Here is a 21362-nt window from a genome sequence, read left to right on the forward strand (position 1 = left end):
ACGCATATACTTCCTCCTCAAAGCCACGGGGACATCTCTGAACAGCAGTCCGTGCAGTGACAACATCAGACATGGATTCTGGATTATTCTCCCTTGTGTGACATGCTCCCTGAGGGAAGGCAGGAAGGTATTTCCACCTTGTGAAGGTCAAAAGCAGGGAAACATCTTTTTCTTGTGGCCATTTCCACCATGGGACATAGTGAGACTGAGCAGGAAGAAAACGGTCTTCGAAATTAAATACACCTGCATTGAAATTCATTCTCTACTATTCATTCACCAGCCAAGTAATTCAGCCTCAATAGCCTCAATTTCTTCACCCACAAAATAAGAATAATAACATCTGTATCCGATGACTACTGAAGGCTTTCAATGAAAGAATGATGATGATGATGAAAATGAAAATGATGAAAGCAAACATCTGTGTAAAAAGTATTAATATCAGCAGACACTGTTATGAGGGTTTCACACACATCAAGTCAAACCTATATTGAAGAGACATAATGTGGGCCAAGTGCCTGTATAACACCATGCACACTGAGGGTGCCTTATAAATGGCATCTGTCTCGCTGATGCAGGCTGGGGTGATTATGGTGATGCTATTATCTTTCTTTCCCCCTGAGATCCAATCACTAGGGCCTCTAGTGTAGTTAACAGAATATGCCTTCTCGTGCCTTACATGACTCACATTACTAGGAATTCTTATCTGAAGGCAGTGTGATCCGAGCAGAATTTAAGCCACCTGCAAGAGAGCAAAAACAGCTTTATTTATATTATTCTCAACATACTTATTCTCATTCATGTAATTAAAAAATAGCAGGACTATCAGGAGGGTAATTTGGGGGCATGGTGAATATTGAAAGATGGCAACAAAATGCTTAGAAGCAGGGAAAATATCTATATGTAGAGAACATATGCCAGAAGACAAAAATAGAGAAAGTATCTATATCTAGAGAATATATGTAATAACCTTTTTGGTAAATAATTTTTTAAAAAATATCATATATAAATATTTACAGAAAGAGTGATAAGGTGATGGCAGATGCATTGGCGGCATTAGAGTCAGGCTCTTAACCTGGCAAGCTGTCTTACAAGTCTCAACTTTCTTGTCCTTGTCTACTGATCAAAAATACTTATGTCTGCCTCATGGAACTGGGTCTGTTTAACAAAGTTTTATATATATGTATGTATATATATATGCATAATGTGCTAGTCTGTACATAGTAGTCACTCAATAAATGTTAGCTCTTTCCCCAACTTCATATCTCTAAATTCCCCAACCATAATAGCTGAATGAGGCATTCCCAATGCATTGTGTTAAAAATACTAATTTATGGACCCTCCCTGATACCATGTAAGATCTTTATACCCCTTGGGGCAGGGGGGAGAAATGTTTAGAACTTTGTATTATATGACTAAGGATTATTATAATTAGGCAAATCATAAATCTAGTAAGGATCAACAATCAAGTTCAGTTCAGTTCAGTCCCTCAGTCACGTCTGACTCTGTGATCCCATGGACTGCAGCAAGCCCTTCATTGATTCTTTATTTTTTTGAGTTGTCTTTCTTTTTAAGTTTTTTTTCTTTAAATCAATTCTTTTTATAATTCAGAATATTTTAAATGATTTTCTTCAATAGGCTCAATAAGAAGATGAACAGAAAATAAAAATTAAAGAACTAGACCACAGTGCTTAGCAATTAATTAGCTGCCTAAGGAATACCAAGGGAAAAGATGACTTTGGAGGAGGACCCTCTGTATAGGTAATAAATATGCCACTTTGCCACATGCAGATAAAACGCTGTAATGGGCACAAATATGGAAGATAAACTCTGTAAAAATAAAATTCCAAATGAGAATCAAGAAAAGTTTTCCAACTCTTTGTGACCCCATGAACTGTAGCCCACCAGGCTCCTCTGTCCATGGGATGCTCCAGGCAAGAATAATGAAGTAGGTTGCCATACCCTTCTTCAGGGGATTTTCCTGACCCAAGGACTGAACCCCGGTCTCCCACACTGCAGGCAGATTCTTTATCATCTGAGCCACCAGGGAAGCCTGAGGAGAATGTATTACTCAAGGAGAATGTTAAATGACTGCTGATATTCAATAAGGGAGGACTTGGGGTGGGGATGGTGGGGTGACGGTGCACCCCGGTCCAAGAAGTACAGTATAAAATGGTATATTATATACCACTATGGAAAACAGTGTGGAGATTCCTTAAAAAATTGCAAATAGAACTGCCATATGACCCAGCAATCCCACTGCTGGGCATACACACCGAGGAAACCAGAATTGAAAGAGACACATGTACCCGTGTTCATCACAGCACTGTTTATAATAGCTAGGACATGGAAACAACCTAGATGTCCATCAGCAGATGAATGGATAAGAAAGCTGTGGTACATATACACAATGGAGTATTACTCAGCCATTAAAAAGAATACATTTGAATCAGTTCTGATGAGATGGATGAAACTGGAGCCGATTATACAGAGTGAAGTAAGCCAGAAAGAAAAACACCAATACAGTATACTAACACATATATATGGAATTTAGAAATATGGCAATGATGACCCTGCATGCAAGACAGCAAAAAAGACACAGATGTGTATAGTGGACTTTTGGACTCAGAGGGAGAGGGAGAGGGTGGGATGATTTGGGAGAATGGCGTTGAAACATGTATACTATCATGTAAGAATCGAATCACCAGTCTATGTCCGATGCAGGATACAGCATGCTTGGGGCTGGTGCACGGGGATGACCTAGAGAGATGTTGTGGGGAGGGAGGTGGGAGGGGGATTCATGTTTGGGAACGCACGTACACCCGTGGTGGATTCATGTCAATGTATGGCAAAACCAATACAGTATTGTAAAGTAAAATAAAGTAAAAATAAAAATTAAAAAAATAATAATAAATAAAAATAAATAAAATAAAATAAAATGGTATATTAGAGATATCAATCCAATTTCCAGCATCATTTGACCTCATCTGGAACCACATGTATCTACACTGCTGCTGCTGCTGCTGCTGCTAATTCACTTCAGTTGTGTCCGACTCTGTGCAACCCCATAGATGGCAGCCCACCAGGCTCCCCCATCCCTGGGATTCTCCAAGCAAGAACACTGGAGTGGGCTGCCATTTCCTTCTCCAATGCATGAAAGTGAAAGTGAAAGTGAAGTCGTGTCCGACCCTCAGCGACCCCATGGACTGCAGCCTACCAGGCTCCTCTGTCCATAGGATTTTCCAGACAAGAGTACTGGGTGGGGTGCCATAGCCTTCTCCGCATCTACACTAGACATTTCAAATAGGAAAAACAGGGTAAAAGAAGAAGAGCCACCTGTGGAGTGTCAGCTACAGTAGTGACAGTCATATTTTCCCAAGACTTCTCTCCAGTTGTTAAAAACAGGTCTGATATACAACAGAAGATGGTGAGGTTTGCTTCTCTCTGCTTCAGCACCTTGACTAATAGTGCTGCAAAGCTAAGGGAAATGGGTATGTGTCCAGCCCCAAATATTCCCAACCTGAGCTTTCTTGATTGCCTGATATGAAATTGCTCAGCATTATATATGCTTTTGGGCTTCCCTGCTGGGTCAGATGGTAAAAAATCCACCTGCAATGTGTAGGATCTGGGTTCAATCCCTGGGTTGGGAAGATCCCCTGGAGGAGGGCATGACAACCCACTCCAGTATTCTTGCCTAGAGAATCCCCATGGACAGAGGAGTCTGGCAGGCTATAGTCCATGGGGTCTCAAGAGTCAGACACAATGGAGCGATAAGCACGTATATGCTTTGGGGCTTCCCATGTGACTCAGTGGCAAAGAATCCCCTGTCAATGCAGGAGACATGGTTTCACCCCTGGGTCAGGAAGATCCTCTGGAGAAGGGAATGACAACCCATTCCAGTGTTTTTGCCTGGAGAATCTCACGGACAGCATGCCTGGTCTCTATAGTCCATAGAACCACAAAGGGTCAGACACAAACTAAGCAACTTAGCACATATGCCCTTGAAGCAACCCAGGTTTTCCAGGTGGCAGTAGTGGTAAAGAACCTGTCTGCCAATGCAGGAGACAGAGATGTTTGATCCCCGTGTGGGAAAGATCCCCTGGAGGAAGTCATGGCAACCCACTCCAGTATTCTTGCCTGGAGAAGTCCCTGGACAGAGGAGCCTGGTGAGCTACAGTCCATGGGATTGCAGAGAGTTAGACACACATACCACACACACACACACACACACACACACACACACACACACACACACACGTTTACAGCCATCCACCAACTTTATTAAGGAAAAATTTTCATCCCACTGGAAAGTTGTTTTACATATGTGTGTATGTGTGTGTGTGTGTTTGTAAAACAACAAAATGATTCTTATTTTTCTAATCCGTTCATAATGAATCATTTTAAATAGCAAGTACTTTCTCTGGCTCCTTTCCAGGCAAAAATAACTTTACATTATATTTGATTTTATACTGTTTGCATTTTGAATAAAGAGAAAAGAGAAGGATTAAACTCACCTTTAGCTATTTATGGAGAAGGAAATGGCAACCCACTCCAGTGTTCTTGCCTGGAGAATCCCAGGGACAGGGGAGCCTGGTGGGCTGCTGTCTATGGGGTCGCACAGAGTCGGACACGACTGAAGTGACTGACTTTTAGCTATCTATGCCTGGTAAGGTTAGCCATAGAGTCAAAATTCCACTATACTTCTTCTATATATACAGGTAGATTTGTATATTGTATATATACGAATGAGATAATGTACCAGCTCCTATAAGTAGCTAAGGAGGTATTTGATTCTTTCCCTAAAATTCCCTTTACTTCTCATGTGAGATATTTATTGAGGTACTCAGACTGCCAAGCATTAAATACTTGAGACAACTAAAGCCCACTCCATTTCTGAAACCTCTATAAACAGCAAATGAAAATATGTAGAGACTTTAAGAAAATGATTGAGTGATGAATATAACTTTTTCAACATATATCAAACAACTGACTCTTTTATTGATCATGTATTATGTGACGCAACATAACATATTTATTAGAAGGCAACCTAATGCAGTTTATGTCTCTCACAACTGCTCTCAGACACACTCACACATGAAATTCAAGGTCAGAGTTGGATTCTTAAATTCAGTCTCTGCTGATATCTGAGCTGCAAACTTGGTCAATGTATTTAGCTTCTCTTAGCTAAATTCCTTATTTATAAAAAAGGCATAATAATATCATGAGATGTTATATATCTATATATATAATTATAGATATGTATGTGTGTATATATATAAATGAGATAATATGCTAGCTTCTAAAAATAGGTAAGGAGTTATTTGATTCTTTCCCTAAGTGTGAAGTCTGTCTTGACAGCAACTTGAAGATGTGATAATTGAAGAGAATTACCAAGGATAAAAGAACTTCCCACGTGATACAGTGGTAAAGAAACTGCCTGCAATGCAGGAGATACAGGTTCCACCCCTGGGTGGGGAAGATTCCCTGGAGGAGGAAATAGCAACCCACTCTAGTCAATTCTTGCCTGGAAAATCCCATGGACAGAGGAAATTGGTGGGCTACAGTCCATGGGGTCGTGAAGAGTCAGACATGACTGAGCAACTAACCCACACACACACCAAGTATAATGTTATATTTTTCCCTCGGGGAACTGTCACTTCAATAGAGCATGAACCATACTCATTCATGAAAAATGAATTCATAATATTTCAGTATTTTAGCTAATTCATAATATTTAGTATTATGATAGAGGTTTATCGTGAGATGTCCACAGAAGGTAAGGGCAGATCTTACACTTGAAATGAAACAAACAAAATTGTATTCTGTTGAATGGGAAGGGCCATCTGTTGAGGGGATTCAGTACAAACAAGCATCAGCAAATGCAAAATCGAGGAGGTTTGGGAAAAATCAAATCCAACCAAACATGCCAGGCAGGTTTTGTGGTTGTAGTGAGAGGGTCCTCAGTCCAACAAGTCTGGCAATTGACTTCACTTTCTTTGTTCTGATTCCAGCCTCACAAAACAGCTCTTTGACCATAACTTGACTTCCAACATTTGCTTTCATCTTGGGAAAAGGATTTGCTGACCCGAGGACAAACTTGTTCCCTTCTGCTTGCAAGCTCTGTTTTCATTTTAAACTTTGTACCATAAACTAATAAATACACCAATTAGCTATGAGTTAATTAAGCAGGATCATTTCCCTTGAACCTAGTCCTCTTTGTACACAAAGACAAAAATAGAAAGAGGCCCTAGACTTCAAATTGTGCCCAGATCGCATGGTTTTTCAATCTCAACAAATACTAAGCAATGTGATCTATGTTAGTGCTTCAAAACTAAAGCCCAGAAGAGAAAAGAAGTAGAAAGAAACACTCTTGTTTAATGGTTATACCATTGGAAAGATAAAGCAGTCGGTAAAACCTCAAGTGTTACAATGATTCTCTACTGTGATTACACAGAACCACTGGTTTATTATTTGGAGTTTATTTCAACATACACTCGGATTTCCCTAGTGGCTCAGGTGGTAAAGAATCCACCTGCAATACAGAAGACCTGGGTTCGCTCCCTGGGTTGGAAAGATCCCCTGGAGAAGGGAATGGCTACCCACTCTAGTTTTCTTGCCTAGAGAATTCCATGGACAGAGGAGCCTGGCAGGCTACAATTCATGGGGTCACAAAGAGTCAGACATGACTGAGCAACTAACACTAAATATATATTCATAGTCATTACCATATTCTAAGGAACCCATAAATTCCAACCTATTATGGACTCAGTATTATGGACTTCCATACTTTTAAAACTCTGCAGTGATTTTGGAGCCCCCCAAAATAAAGTCAGCCACTGTTTCCACTGTTTCCCCATCTATTTCCCATGAAGTGATGGGCCCAGATGCCATGATCTTAGTTTTCTGAATGTTGAGCTCTAAGGCAACTTTTTCACTCTTCCCTTTCACTTTCGTCAAGAGGCTCTTTAGTTCTTCTTCACTTTCTGCCATAAGGGTGGTGTCATCTGCATGTCTGAGGTTATTGACATTTCTCCTGGCAATCTTGATTCCAGCTTGTGCTTCCTCCAGCTCAGCTTTTCTCATGATGTACTCTGCACAGAAGTTAAATAAGCAGGGTGACAATATACAGCTTTGACTTACTCCTTTTCCTATTTGGAACCAGTCTGTTGTTCCACGTCCAGTTCTAACTGTTGCTTCCTGATCTGCATACAGATTTCTCAAGAGGCAGGTCAGGTGGTCTGGTATTCCCATCTCTCTCAGAATTTTCCACAGTTTATTGTGATCCACACAAAGGCTTTAGCATAGTCAATAAAGCAGAAATAGATGTTTTTCTGGAACTCTCTTGCTTTTTCCATGATCCAGCAGATGTTGGCAATTTGATCTCTGGTTCCTCTGCCTTTTCTAAAACCAGCTTAAACATCTGTAAGTTCACAGTTCACATATTACTGAAGCCTGGCTTGGAGAATTATGAGCATTACTTTATTAGTGTGTGAGATGTGTGCAAATGTATGGTAGTTTGAGCATTCTTTGGCATTGCCTTTCTTTGGGATTGAATGAAAACTGACCTTTTCCAGTCCTGCTGCCACTGCTGAATTTTCCAAATTTGCTGGCATATTGAGTGCAGCACTTTCACAGCATCATCTTTTAGGATTTGAAACAGTTTAACTGGAATTCCATGACCTCCACTAGCTTTGTTTGTAGTGATACTTCCTAAGGCAAATAGATGGGGAGACAGTGGAAACAGTGGCTGACTTTATTTTGGGGGGCTCCAAAATCACTATAGTGACTGCAGCCATGAAATTAAAAGATGCTTACTCCTTGAAAGAAAAGTTATGACCAACCTAGACAGCGTATTGAAAAGCAGAGACATTACTTTGCCAACAAAGGTCCGTCTAGTCAAGGCTATGGCTTTCCCAGTAGTTACGTATGGATGTGACAGTTAGACTATAAAGAAAGGTGAGTGCTGAAGAATTGATGCTTTTGAACTGTGGTGTTGGAGAAGACTCTTGAGAGTCCCTTGAACTGCAAGGAGATCCAACCAGTCCATCCTAAAGGAGATCAGCCTTGGGTGTTCATTGGAAGGACTGATGTTGAAGCTGAAACTCCAATACTTTGGCCACCTGATGTGAAGAGCTGACTCATTTGAAAAGACTCTGATGCTGGGAAAGATTGAAGGCAGGAGGAGAAGGGGACGACAGAGGATGAGATGGTTAGATGGCATCACCGACTTGATGGACATGAGTTTTGGTAAACTCCGGGAGTTGGTGATGTACAAGGAGGCCTGCCGTGCTGCAGTTCATGGAGTCGTAAAGAGTCAGACACAACTGAGTGACTGAACTGGACTGAAAATCTCTCCAAGTAATTCTAGTGTATAGGTTTGTGAATCCATGGGACTGTAGGCAATTAATATAAAGAGTTAAAGCAGACCAGGTAGAAGCTGCAGGTAAACCCAGTCTAAAGGAGCAGTCCTTACTCGTCTGTAACTAACTATTCCTTTGTGAAATTGCAGACTTCTTGTCCATGGATCTTTGATATCTTTGAGAAAATACAGAAATCAGAAAATTGTTAAATTCTGTTTTTAATTTTTTTTAAATATTTTTTGGAATGTATTTACTTTACAATGTCATGTTAGTTTCTACTGTACAGCAAAGTGAGTCACCTATACATGAGTATGCATGCTCAGTCGCTTCAGTTGTGCCTGACTCATGAGATTCTCCAGGCAAGAATATTGGAGTGGACTGCCACACCCTCCTCTAGGGGATAATCCAGACCCAGGGGCTGAACTCAGGTCTCTTGCATCACAGGCGGAATCCTTGCCACTGAGCCACCAGGGAAGCCCCCTACGTCTATATATGTATCCCTTCCTTTATGGGTTTCTGTCCAATTTAGGTCACTTTGTTTTAGCGTTGAGCAGGGTTCCTCTTGCTATACAGTAGGTTATCATTGGTTTTATACATGGAATTGATAGTGCGTATATTTGACAAACAATTAAATTTTTAAATATTGTTCTATAAATTTCACAAAGCGTATTATCTGGCCATAAGCTTGTGTCCTCTAATTATAAACCAAGAAAGGCTATGTGACATGTGAAGCCAACATAGAGGTTTGAATAAACAAAGTCTTTAAACAATAAGGATAAAAATGAACACTTATACTGATGTGTTGACATCCTACAGATAATATAATCAACTGGTGTAATTCTTTTCTTTTTCTATCTATATTTTAGGGGTTTCCCTCATAGCTCAGTTGGTAAAGAATTTTCCTGCAATGCAGGAGATCCAGGTTCAATTCCTGGGTCTGGAAGATCTCCTGGAGAAGGAGATACCCACTCCAGTATTCTTGCCTGGAGAATCCCATGGGCAGAGGAGCCTGACAGGCTACAGTCTGTGGTGTCACAAGAGTTGGACATGACTTAGTAACTGAACCACCACCACCATTGATATTTTACCTTGACTTCAGTCCAGAACCTAAGTATCTTGAAGGCAGGAATTAGATTTATTTTATGTTAATTTCACTTTGCTAGCCCTGAACACATCCTTGGGCATTTATAAATCGTTGAGCATGATATAAATGTGATACATGAAAAGCTTTAAATATAGACTCAATCAGTCTTCTTTTTTATGTTTACTCAGAAAGAAAATATGTAGTTAATCAAGCAAGTATCAGGGAATGTAGTTAGTGGTCAAAACTAACATATTAATTGTATTATTATAAAAAAATCTCTCTCTCTTCCTCTCAATCTGTTTGTCAGTCTTCCCTTACTCTCTCACTCTTTGTCTCTTTCACTTATTCAATACTCATTGAATGGGACTCACCCAATCTTGAAAATGCCACTTTTTACATGAAAACAATCTGGAAAGAAACTGAAGGGAATAACTTTTCTTAAGACTCAAGAGTGAAAAAGCATGGAAAAGCACAAATACCAACCTTGAAAGATTTTAATTACATTAACATTGATTGGGATAATGGCAATTTAATTATAGGAATGCTTCCCTGGTAGCTCAGCCGGTAAAGAATCTGCCTGCAATGCAGGAGACCCAGGTTTGATTCCTGGGTTGGGAAGATCTGCTGGAGAAGGGATAGGCTACCCACTCCAGTTATTCTTGGGCTTCTCTTGTGGCTGGTAAAGAATCCTCCTGATATGTGGGAGAACCTGGGTTCGATCCCTGGGTTGGGAAGATCCCTGGAGAAGGGAACAGTTACCCACTCCAGTATTCTGGCCTGGAGAATTCCATAGACTGTATAACCCAAGGGGTCACAAGAGTTGACATGACTGAGCAACTTTCACTTTCAGTTATAGAAAAGAATTAAAATTCTGTCCTCAAGTCACACTGATTTTTTTTGTTTCTAAGAGTTTCTTTGGCTAGTCTTTATGGAGAGAAGTTCTTTGGGTTTTGCTCTCTATCTTTTTAATTTTTTTCCTGGAAACTTTCCTAAAAATTCAGCCAACTATGATAAATCAGATTGAAGCTGGGAAACATCTCAAATCTAGTTATCAACTTATTATTTGATTTGAAATGCTCAAGAGAATATGCTGTTTATGAAGGGAAACAATGCAACCATCTGACTTTGGGAAAGAAGATTTTTTTAAGAATGCAAAGGGCCCTGAGGAGCGTTGATTGGAATTATATACAGTATGAGAAATCTACTGAACACAAGTAAAGAATTGAGCATTTAGAAAACAATTGGAAAGGCTAGCATTGAAATTCAACAGAGACAAGCAGTAATCACAGCACTGAATTTAGAATGAAAGAGTTGAATATGAAATAAAATACAAGAACACTCACTAAAATACCATTAAAGGCAGTGCTTATAATTGAAGGGTCTTAAAATTTTCTACTGTCCATGACACAGTTTATTTTAAAATACCTAAAGCATCATGTACTTCAACTTTGCAATGAAGTGAGTATTCCTTTATGTGTTAGTATTAGAGAGTGGAAATACCTGTTGTCTGTTATCTGATTAAACATTAATTTTGTGAAATGTACTCACTCAAGGGAAATATATGCAAGATATCTGGATCTTTAAAGAAGGTTGGACTTTTCTAAGAAATATTTTGTAACTATGAGTAATGACCTTCGGTATGAAAATTAAAAAAAAACTAGTTGGTTAACTGGTAACCGTTGGATGGAATTGAAATTTTTTTCTCTTATAAATTAGTTTTAGTTGCATTTGTTAGAATAGATTTGGCTTCATGTTGATATCATATATAATCTATATCATATAATTATATATTATAATAGACTATATTAAATTATGCTATTATTATATATAGTTATATTACAAACATAAGTACATAGTAGGACATGATGAAGAGCTTCCCTTGTAGCTTAGCTGGTAAAAAATCCACGTGCAATGCAGAGGACCCCGGTTCGATTCCTGGGTTGGTAAGATCCCCTGAAGAAGGGATAGGCTACCCATTCCAGTATTCTTGGAATCCCCTGGTGGCTCAGGCAGTAAAGACTCCACCTGCAATGTGGGAGATGTAGTTCAGTCGCTGGGTTGGGAAGATCTCTTAGAGAAGGGAATGGCAACCCACTCCAGTATTCTTGCCTGGAGAGTCCCCATGAGCCGAAGAGCCTGGTGGGCTACAGTCCATAGAGTCGCAAAGAGTTGGGCAAGACTAAGCACAGCACAGGACAGGACAGGACAGGACGAAACTGGAGAAAGAAAATAGTTTAATATGACAGCTCAGAATCTCCCTTCACACTTTAGTCCTTTCCTTCTTTTAAATCACACTGTATTCTATTTGATTTTGATTTTGATTTATAGCCTATCTTTATCCCTAAGGCATTTTAAACATATGTATTCTATAGTATCTTTGAGACTTTTTTTAGCCAAATTCTTAGTAGATACCGTCTGGCACTCCACTGTAGGTTACCTCCGCCTATGGTTTGTCATTTTTACAAGGGATTGCCTTAACTCTGAGGACTCTGTGGAGTCTGAGTTGGAGGAAATTCCCTGCAGAGTGGTGATGTATTTGCTTTGATAGCAAGTTCCATAGATTTTACCAGTATGAGACTAACTTTTATAATCAGTTTCACATCATGCCAGGATATAAATTTGATCACAAAATTCAAACATGTCACAACCTGTGGCTTTGTCTGCTCATAGGAGATTTCACCCCACCTCCAGAATGTCAGGAAAGATACACTGAATCTCCTGAGCAGATGCAAGAGTCTTCACTCAAGTTCCCCATCTTACAGAAGCCCAGATTCTTCCTCCTATCCTTGTATGAGTGTCAGAGATCCAACTCCTGGGGCTAGGTTCCTATAATCAAGAGTGCTAGGTCCCGGTTTGCTGGGACATTGGCTAATTTGCTCTGGCTTTCATCTCTGGTACAAGCATTTGGACTTTCCTTTTCTTCTTTTTAACCTCAGTATTTACATATATAAATTGTTGAAAGATTGTGCTAATATGCATTTAGATTTGTATTTCTACTAAGAGGAGGCCTCTGTTAGATCCATCTTTTATGTCACTGAAATCAGAAGTCTCCTTCCCCACTCTTTGATGATGGAGATTTTCATGGAGAAGCTGTCATAAAGGAAAGAGAAACTCCCCAAGATTTTATTCAAAGTTGTCACAAAGTAAGCATTTAAACCCCTTTAAAATTTTAAGAAAATATGCACATGAGAAAATCTCGTCTAAGAAAAGCTTATTTCGATGTGGCAACAGCTCTTGATCTGACATGTTTTTCTTCTGCCAAGGGGAGGATATTGTGCTATGGGAATGTAACAAATGTGAATTGTTGGTATAAGTTAGCCAATCTAAGATTTGGACTCAGAAGGGACAGTTTCATCATTCTTGTGTGTGTGCTCAGTCGCTCAGTCATGTCCAACTCTTTGTGGCCCCACAGACTGTAGCCCACCAAGCTCCTCTGCCCATGGGATTCTGCAGACAACAATACTGGACTGGGTTGCCACTTCCTACTCCAGGGATTCGCTCAGCATTCTCATCAAGGGCCTATTATGCATCCCTTAACCCAACAAGAACCAGAATGCAAAAGGAAATGAAGCAGAATGTCAGCAACAGAGGATTATTATGGGGGCAACAAAGGATTATAGGGTGCTAGATTAGGATCTGAACTTTCCTTTAGGGAGTGTGTGCGTGCTTGCACAGTCGTGTCCGACTCTTTTGCAACCCCATGGACTGCAGCACTCCAGGCTCTTCTGTCCATGGGATTTCCCAGGCAAGCATACTGGAATGGGTTGCCATGTCCTCCTCCAGGGGATATTCCCCACCCAGGGATAGCACCTACTTCTCCTGTCTCCAACACTGGCAGGTGGATTCTTTACCACTACACCACCTGGGAAGCCCTTAGGGAGTAGACAGCTGCAGCCAACTACCACTAATATATCAGCGAAGCATCAGAGCCACACAGAGTCAACAGCAACAGATCAAAGAACCAGGCTGGTAAGCAGAGACCAGGGTCTGATACCAGGTGTGAGTGACAAAGCAGAGTAGCCAGCCATCAGGAGTGCCTCCAGGAGGCAAATCTGTTCTGACAGCCTACCAGGATGGTGAACAATTCCTGAAGATATATTCCAGTCTTTGACTCCACCCTAATGCTTAGAGTGGGAAGATCCTTGGGCCTGTCTGTACCTTACATCAACAACACAGTTTCTTTTGCTTCCCCAAGATCACCACCAAAGCCCAGGCACCCAAAATGTACCTCAGCAGCATTGCTCCTGTGCACAAGCTAGGAAAGCACTTTTTTTCATATTCAATATCTTTTCATCACTGAAAGAGAAAAAGACTTGTATCCAGCATTTTTTTTTTAAATTAAGGTTTGTTTCTTATTTTTTTAGCTGTGCTGGATCTTAATTGAAGCATGCAGGATCTTCGATGTTCATTGCGGCCCATGGGATCTTTTAGCATGCAAACTCTTTTGTGCGATGTAGGATCTAGTTCCCTGACAAGGGATTGAACCCGGGCCCCCGGCATTAAGAGCATGGAGTCTTAGCCACTGGACCACCTGGGAAGTTCCTATCCAGCAAATTTTTCATTAAAATGAAATATATCACTTCTAGTAATCATACATACGTGCCTAACCCTTGCTGCATGTATGAACAAAAGAATATATTTATATCAAAGCCAGAGGAAATCGTATAGAGCATAATGGCGAACATCTGCACTAAGAGAAGTAATTTAGGTCCAAAACTTGACGGGGCTTTGTTAAGTTTGTACTTTAGGCAGTAGAATAACAAATATGGCAGAGCACGTGCTAGAATCAAGTTTGCTGACTCTCAGTTCAGTTGTCCTCCTAGAAGAGGATATAATTTCAGTCTACTGGTAGGGCTGAGTTAATCATGATCTTTAGCTATTGACACAGTATCATCTTTGGTCCATATAAAGCCCTTAATTATTGTTTCTGAGTTATAATCACCATACAATATTATATTAGTTTCAGGCTCTGTTTTATTCTTGATCCCCACTCCATTTCCCTTCCTCTGTCTAAGAACTCAGTCCAATGTGACCAATACATGACCTTGACTGCGTAAATTTCCCTTGCATCCTGTCAAAGTGTGTATGAATGCTTTTAATTTCCCAAGACTCTATGGGTATGTTCTAGTCCTTACTCCTTTTCCTAAAATCTGCATTTTAAAACTAAGCTTGGGGTTCATGTACTGCCAATTCATTGCTTTTAAACGTTGCGTAGCATTACATGATAAATATCGACCATGCTCTGATTATCCACTCTCCCGATAATAGAATCTAAGATTCTCAATTTGTGAGGCATCAATTTGTTTTCAATTAATGTGTTTTCTATCTCTGAAATTCAAACAATCACTACAATCTACAGTCAGATCCTATAGTTCAGTGGGGTACATATCCTCATGATGTATAAGGTAGATATTTTACAGGTTTCTTGTTTGCACCTTATGAAATCTTTTGCTCAATACTCCATTTCCTAAATACACTACTAACAGCTGATAACATAGAAATGTTGGTTACAGAAATTTAGGCTATATGTACATCATATCCAAAGGGAAGGGAATAGAGATTTTCTGTAAGGTCAGAAATATGTTTTGGAGCACATTTGTGAGTGGCAGTTAGCACTACCTTTATTGGTTCACAATAGAAAATAGCTTTATAATGTGTGGGTATATCATTTACCAATTAAAATTCTAAAAATATAAGTCAATTATTTCCTTGATGATTTTAGTCACAGTAAATAATGAGAAAGTATTCACAGAACAATGAGTGGGAGGAAATATTCAAAGCAAACCACAAACCAGTAATCCAGTATCCTAAAGACTGAATATTACTAAATGCTTCAGCGACCCTCAATTGATTCTCTTAGTTCAGTTACATTTTGAAGTCTGATCGTGTATTCTGTCCAATATATATCATGCACTTTTAACTTATTTTTAATACTGAAACTTAGAGAAGGAAAGTTAGGACATAAGGCATTCAAGAGATTGAGATGAATGGGGACTCTGGACAAGACAGGCAGCATGGCAAGCTAAGAATTATGTCATACATATTTAAGAGCTACATTAAAATGCAGCCTGAACCCCAAGCAGAGACTGTGAGGAGAGCTGAGTGCTAAATGGAACCCCTTGTTTAATTGATGTATGACTCAGGTTAGTCATCTAACCTCTTAAGAATATCTTGTTCCTCTGGTAAAAAAAAGAGAAGGAACATATCGTACTTCACATGGCATGCTGTGATCATAAGACCCAGTAACACTACAGCCCTTAGAGGAAAATGAACTTCAGTGTTTTAATCTTCATATAGAATGTTTCAACACTGAAGCTGATGTGCTGACCACCAAAGAAGGAAACATGAATACTATGGAAACTGGTGAGGCAGGCTTTTGAGAATTTTCTCTCATAGTTAGATTTCTTTCTACTGCAATTGAAGTATTGTGGCTTGAGAATAATTAAAATAGAAGAGTATTTAAAAGTCAAAAGAAAATGATTTAACTAGCTTACTAGGCTAATACACACTGAGTCATCAACCAAGAAGCATTGTTGGGATCTTTGGAATCTGGAATGTAGTATGCACAGTCACAGGCATGGGAGCCACCCCACCAAAGCTTCCATAAACAGCAGAATAAGCTGAGGTTGTCCAGACCAAAAAAATCCATATATCCACCCATTGAAATATGGACAAACATGCATGTGCACACACACACACACACACACACACACACACACAAGAATCAGAGAACAAAATCAGGTTCAAAAAAAAAAAAAATACCTTAAAAGAACTGAGAGAAAGTTGCTAGCAGTAAAAATGATGTGTGAGTAAATTGATACAGCCATATATCAAGAGAATGGTATGGAGATTGCTTTGGAATAAAATTGCTATACGACCCAGCAATCCCATTACTAGGCACATACCTTGAGGAAACCAAAATTTAAAAAGACACATGTACCCTAGTGTTCATTTCAGTTCTATTTACAATAGCTAGGACATGGAAGCAACCTAGATGTCCATTGATAGTTGAATGGATAAAGTTGTGGTACATGTATATAATGGAATATTGCTGCTACTGCTGCTGCTAAGTCGCTTCAGTTGTGTCCGACTCTGTGAGACCCCATAGATGGCATCCCATCAGGCTCCACTGTCCCTGGGATTCTCCAAGCAAGAGCACTGGAGTGGGTTGCCAATTCCTTCTCCAATGCATGAAAGTGAAAAGTGAAAGTGAAGTCGCTCAGTCGTGTCCAACTTATTACTCGGCCATTAAAAGAAACACATTTGAGTCAGTTCTAATGAGGTGCATGAACCTAGATAGAGCCTATTATACAGAGTGAAGTAAGTCAGAAAGAGAAAAGCAAATATCATATACTAATGCATATATATGGAATCTAGAAAGATGGTACTGATGAACCTATTTGCAGAGCAGCAATAAAGACAAACAAAGAGAACAGACTTCTGGACGTGGCTGGGGGTAGGGGGGCAGGAAGGAGAGGGTGAGACCTGTGGAGACAGTAACATGGAAATATACATTACCAAATGTAAAATAGATAGCCAATGGGAATTTGGCATATGACTCAGCGAACTCAAGCCAGGCTTCAGTAACATCCTAGAGAGTGGGATGGGGAGGGAGGTGTAGGGAAGGGGAGGGAGGGAGGTATTCAAGTGGAAGAGGGCATAGGTAAACCAATGACTGATTCATGTTGATGTTTGGTAGAAACCAATGCAATACTGTAAAGCAATTATCTTTCAATTAAAAATAAATAATTTTTTTTAAAGCAAAAAAAGAAAAAAATGATATGAGAAATGGTACAAGGCTTAGAGGACCAATCCAGGAGATCTAGTGCAAATTTGAAACAAATTTCAAAAGAAAAGCATGAAGAAATGAACATAAAATAATACAAAAATATCTGCCAGTAAAAATGAATTGAATTTGAAAATTTAAGAGGACTTTTCTTAAAATTTAAGATAGAATATCCATTTCTAGGTCTATCTTAGCAAAACTTTTAAAGTTTAAATAATAGAAAGCCAATACAAATCCAAAAAAATTAAAAGCCATAAAAATAGGAAAAACTAAACCAACTTACCTGCAAAAAAATTAAGTGACAGACCATAAATATAAAGGGAAAGGGAGAAAGTATAAGAATTCATCTTACAGGGGGTATATAAAGAGAAAAACAAATATTGTATATTAACAAATAAATGTGGAATCCAGAAAAATGGTACAGATAAATGTACTTGCAAAGCAGAAATAGAGACACAGATGTAGAGAACAAAACTATGCTTATCAAAGGGGGAAATGCGAAAGTGAAATGGGAGGTTGGGACTGACATATATACACTACTGTGTAGAAGGCAATGGCACCCCAGTCCAGTACTCTTGCCTGGAAAATCCCATGGACAGAGGAGCCTGATAGGCTGCGGTCCATGGGGTCTCGAAGAGTCGGACACAACTGAGCGACTTCACTTTCACTTTTCACTTTCATGCATTGGAGAAGGAAATGGCAACCCACTCCAGTGTTCTTGCCTGGGGAATTCCAGGGACGGGGGAGCCTGGTGGGCTGCTGTCTATGGAGTCGCAGAGAGTCAGACACAACTGAAGCAATTTAGCAGTAGCAGCAGCATGTATAAAATAGCTAACTAAAAAGAACCTACTGTGTGGCACAGAGAACTCTACTCAGTGCTCTGTGGTGACCTAAATAGGAAGGAAATCCAAAAAAACAGTGTATAACTATATATATGCGTGTGTGTGTGTATGCATATATATATGATTCACTATATGAAACTAACACAGTATTGTAAATCAACTATATTCCAATAAAAATGTTTAATTAAAAAGATAAAATAATTTTACCAGTTATGATTAGAGAAACACAATTCAGAAGTGTTTTTCATTTTAAAGGTAATAATAAATAGAATAAAAAGAGGGTGCATGCCTCTCAAATCACTAGAGATGAAAAAAACAAATTATGCTCAGAGAAAAATAAAAGCAAAAAAATTTTAAACTAAAGAAATGACAAAAGAATATCAGAATGATGTCAGATTGCTCCCCTACAGTACTGGAACCTAGAAAAAAGAAGAATAACATGCACAAATTAAGAAGAAAAGACTAAGTGGAGGTTCTTCCATCAAGCTTAGATAACAGGTAAATAGATAGATTAGATGATAGGTAGGTAAGTAGATGAAGAGATAGATGGATAGACAGATAAATAGCTAGACAGATAGCTATTATGTTATTAATATAAGGGCATATTTAGGTAGGAACACTGTTCTAGGAAAAGGGAAATAAAAATAAATGCATGTTTGAAAAATGCATGTATATAATTATACTTATTTATTAATACAAATTATATTTTTGTTTATAAGTGTAAATTAATGCATAGAATCCTCAAAGGACATTTTATGAAAAGTCATTGATTTTTTATATTGTCTCAAGAAATATAAAATATGAATATGTTAATAACCAAGAAATAAGTTGAAAGTTGTTTTATAAGAATTACTTAGAAGACCCCAAAACATATAAAGGTAAAATAATGAAATTATAGAAAACAGAGAAAATTAGCATAGCTTCCTTGTATAGACAACAAATCCTGACTAAACAGAAGGCAGTTATAAATTAGGATTCTTCAAATTAAAAATTTCATTAAAAGCCACTACTATGAAAATGAAAAAAGTAGTTATAGTCAGGGTATAAATATGGATATTTGAGAAAACACTTGTACCTAGAATACATAAAGGACACCATCAAATCAATGATAATAAATATGTAAATAAATGGGCAAAGACTTGAAAAGATACTTCTTAAAAGATAATAAATGTATCTCCAACAAGCAAATGTTGATGGGCATAATTAGTCATCAGCGAAATGCAAATTAAAGCCACAGTGAGATTTCACTTCACACCCACAGGAATAACCAAAAGACTGATAATACTAAGGTTTGGTGATGATGTGTGATTGTCAGTCTTACTCATCCTGTTAAAATGATGCAATCACTTTGCAAAATAGTTTGGCATTTCATACAAAGCCTCACTTATGAGCCCAAAACTTACTTTTAGGTGAAAATACATGAGAAACAAAAGAATATTTCTACAATAGCAGATGAACACGAATATATAGAACCATTTTATTCACAACAGACAAAAACAGAAAGAGCCTAAATGTCCATTGACTCATAAATGAATAAAGCAGCAGTAACATATCTATATGATGAAGTATTACTCAATATTAAAAAGGTAGTTATTAATATAAGTGAGGCAGAATTTGCCAGGCAGTCAATGTAGAACTCTGAGATCTTGGTCTTGTCTTCAGTAAACATCTCACTCCATTAACCTAAAACTATATCTTTGTCCCAGTTCAGTTCAGTTCACTTCAGACACTCAGTCTTGTCCGACTATTTGCAACCCCATGAATCACAGCATGCGGGGCCTCCCTGTCCATCATCAACTCCCAGAGTTCACTCAGACTCATGTCCATTGAGTCGGTGATGCCATCCAGCCATCTCATCCTCGGTTGTCCCCTTCTCCTCCTGCCCCCAATCCCTCCCAGCATCAGGGTCTTTTCCAATGAGTCAACTCTTCACATGAGGTGGCCAAAGTACTTGAGTTTCAGCTTCAGCATCATTCCTTCCAATGAACACCCAGGACTAAACTCCTTTAGGATGGAGTGGATGGATCTCTTGCAGTTTCTCCAACACCACAGTTCAAAAGCATCAATTCTTCGGCGCTCAGCTTTCTTTGTGGTCCAGCTCACACATCCATACATGACTACTGGAAAAATCATAGCTTTGACTAGGCGGATCGTTGTTAGCAAAGTAATGTCTCTGCTTTTTAATATGCTGTCTAAGTTGGTCATAGCTTTTCTTCCAAGGAGTAACCGTCTTTTACTTTCACGGCTGCAGTCACCATCTGCAGTGATTTTGGAGCCCTGAAAAATAAAGTCTGTCACTCTTTCCACTGTTTCCCCATCTATTTGCCATGAAGTGATGGGACCAGATGCCATGATCTTAGTTTTCTGAATGTTGAGTTTTAAGCCAACTTTTTCACTCTCCTCTTTCACTTTCAGCAAGAGGCTTTTTAGTTCTTCTTTGCTTTCTGCCATAAAGGTGGTGTCATCTGCATATCTGAGGTTATTGATATTTCTCCCACAATCTTGATTCCAGGTTGTGCTTCATCCTATCCAGTATTTCTCATGATGTACTCTGCATTTAATAAGCAGGGTGACAATATACAGCCTTGATGTACCCCTTTCCCTATTTGGAACTAGTCTGTTGTTCCATGTCCAGTTCTAACTGTTGCTTCTTGACTTGCATACAAATTTCTCAGGAGGCAGGCCAGGTGGTCTGGTATCCCCATCTCTTTAAGAATTTTCCACAGTTTGTAGTGATCTACACAGTCAAAGGCTTTGGCATAGTCAATAAAGCAGAAGTAGATGTTTTTCTGGAACTCTTTTGCTTTTTTTTATGATCCAATGGATGTTGGCAATTTGACCTCTGGTTCCTCTGCCTTTTTTAAATCCAGCTTGAACATCTGCAAGTTCACAGTTCACATACTGTTGAAGCCTGGCTTGGAGAACTCTGAGCATTACTTTGTTAGCACATGAGATGAGAGCAATTGTGTGGCAGTTTGAACATTCTTAGGCATTTCCTTTATTTGGGATTGGAATGAAGCTGACATTTTCCAGTCCTTTGTCCCGAATTGCTGGAGTTCCTTGTTCTAATAAATTATCAGAACTCAGATCCAGGGAAGGGCAGTACTTCACTTCTGTTCCATATGCCTGAGGGAAAACCAACTGGTGATCATTAATCTTAACTCCATACATCTGGTCCATTGTAAAATGGCCAGGGGGCATGAAAAAGGGTGGTGACTTAATCTGAGGATCAGGAGAAGCCATAAATAGGTTAAGTTACACATTTTGACTTTTGAACTGATTGGTTAGAAATA

The sequence above is a fragment of the Capricornis sumatraensis genome, chromosome 12 (assembly GCF_032405125.1).
Source record: "Capricornis sumatraensis isolate serow.1 chromosome 12, serow.2, whole genome shotgun sequence".
Lineage (NCBI taxonomy): Eukaryota > Metazoa > Chordata > Mammalia > Artiodactyla > Bovidae > Capricornis > Capricornis sumatraensis.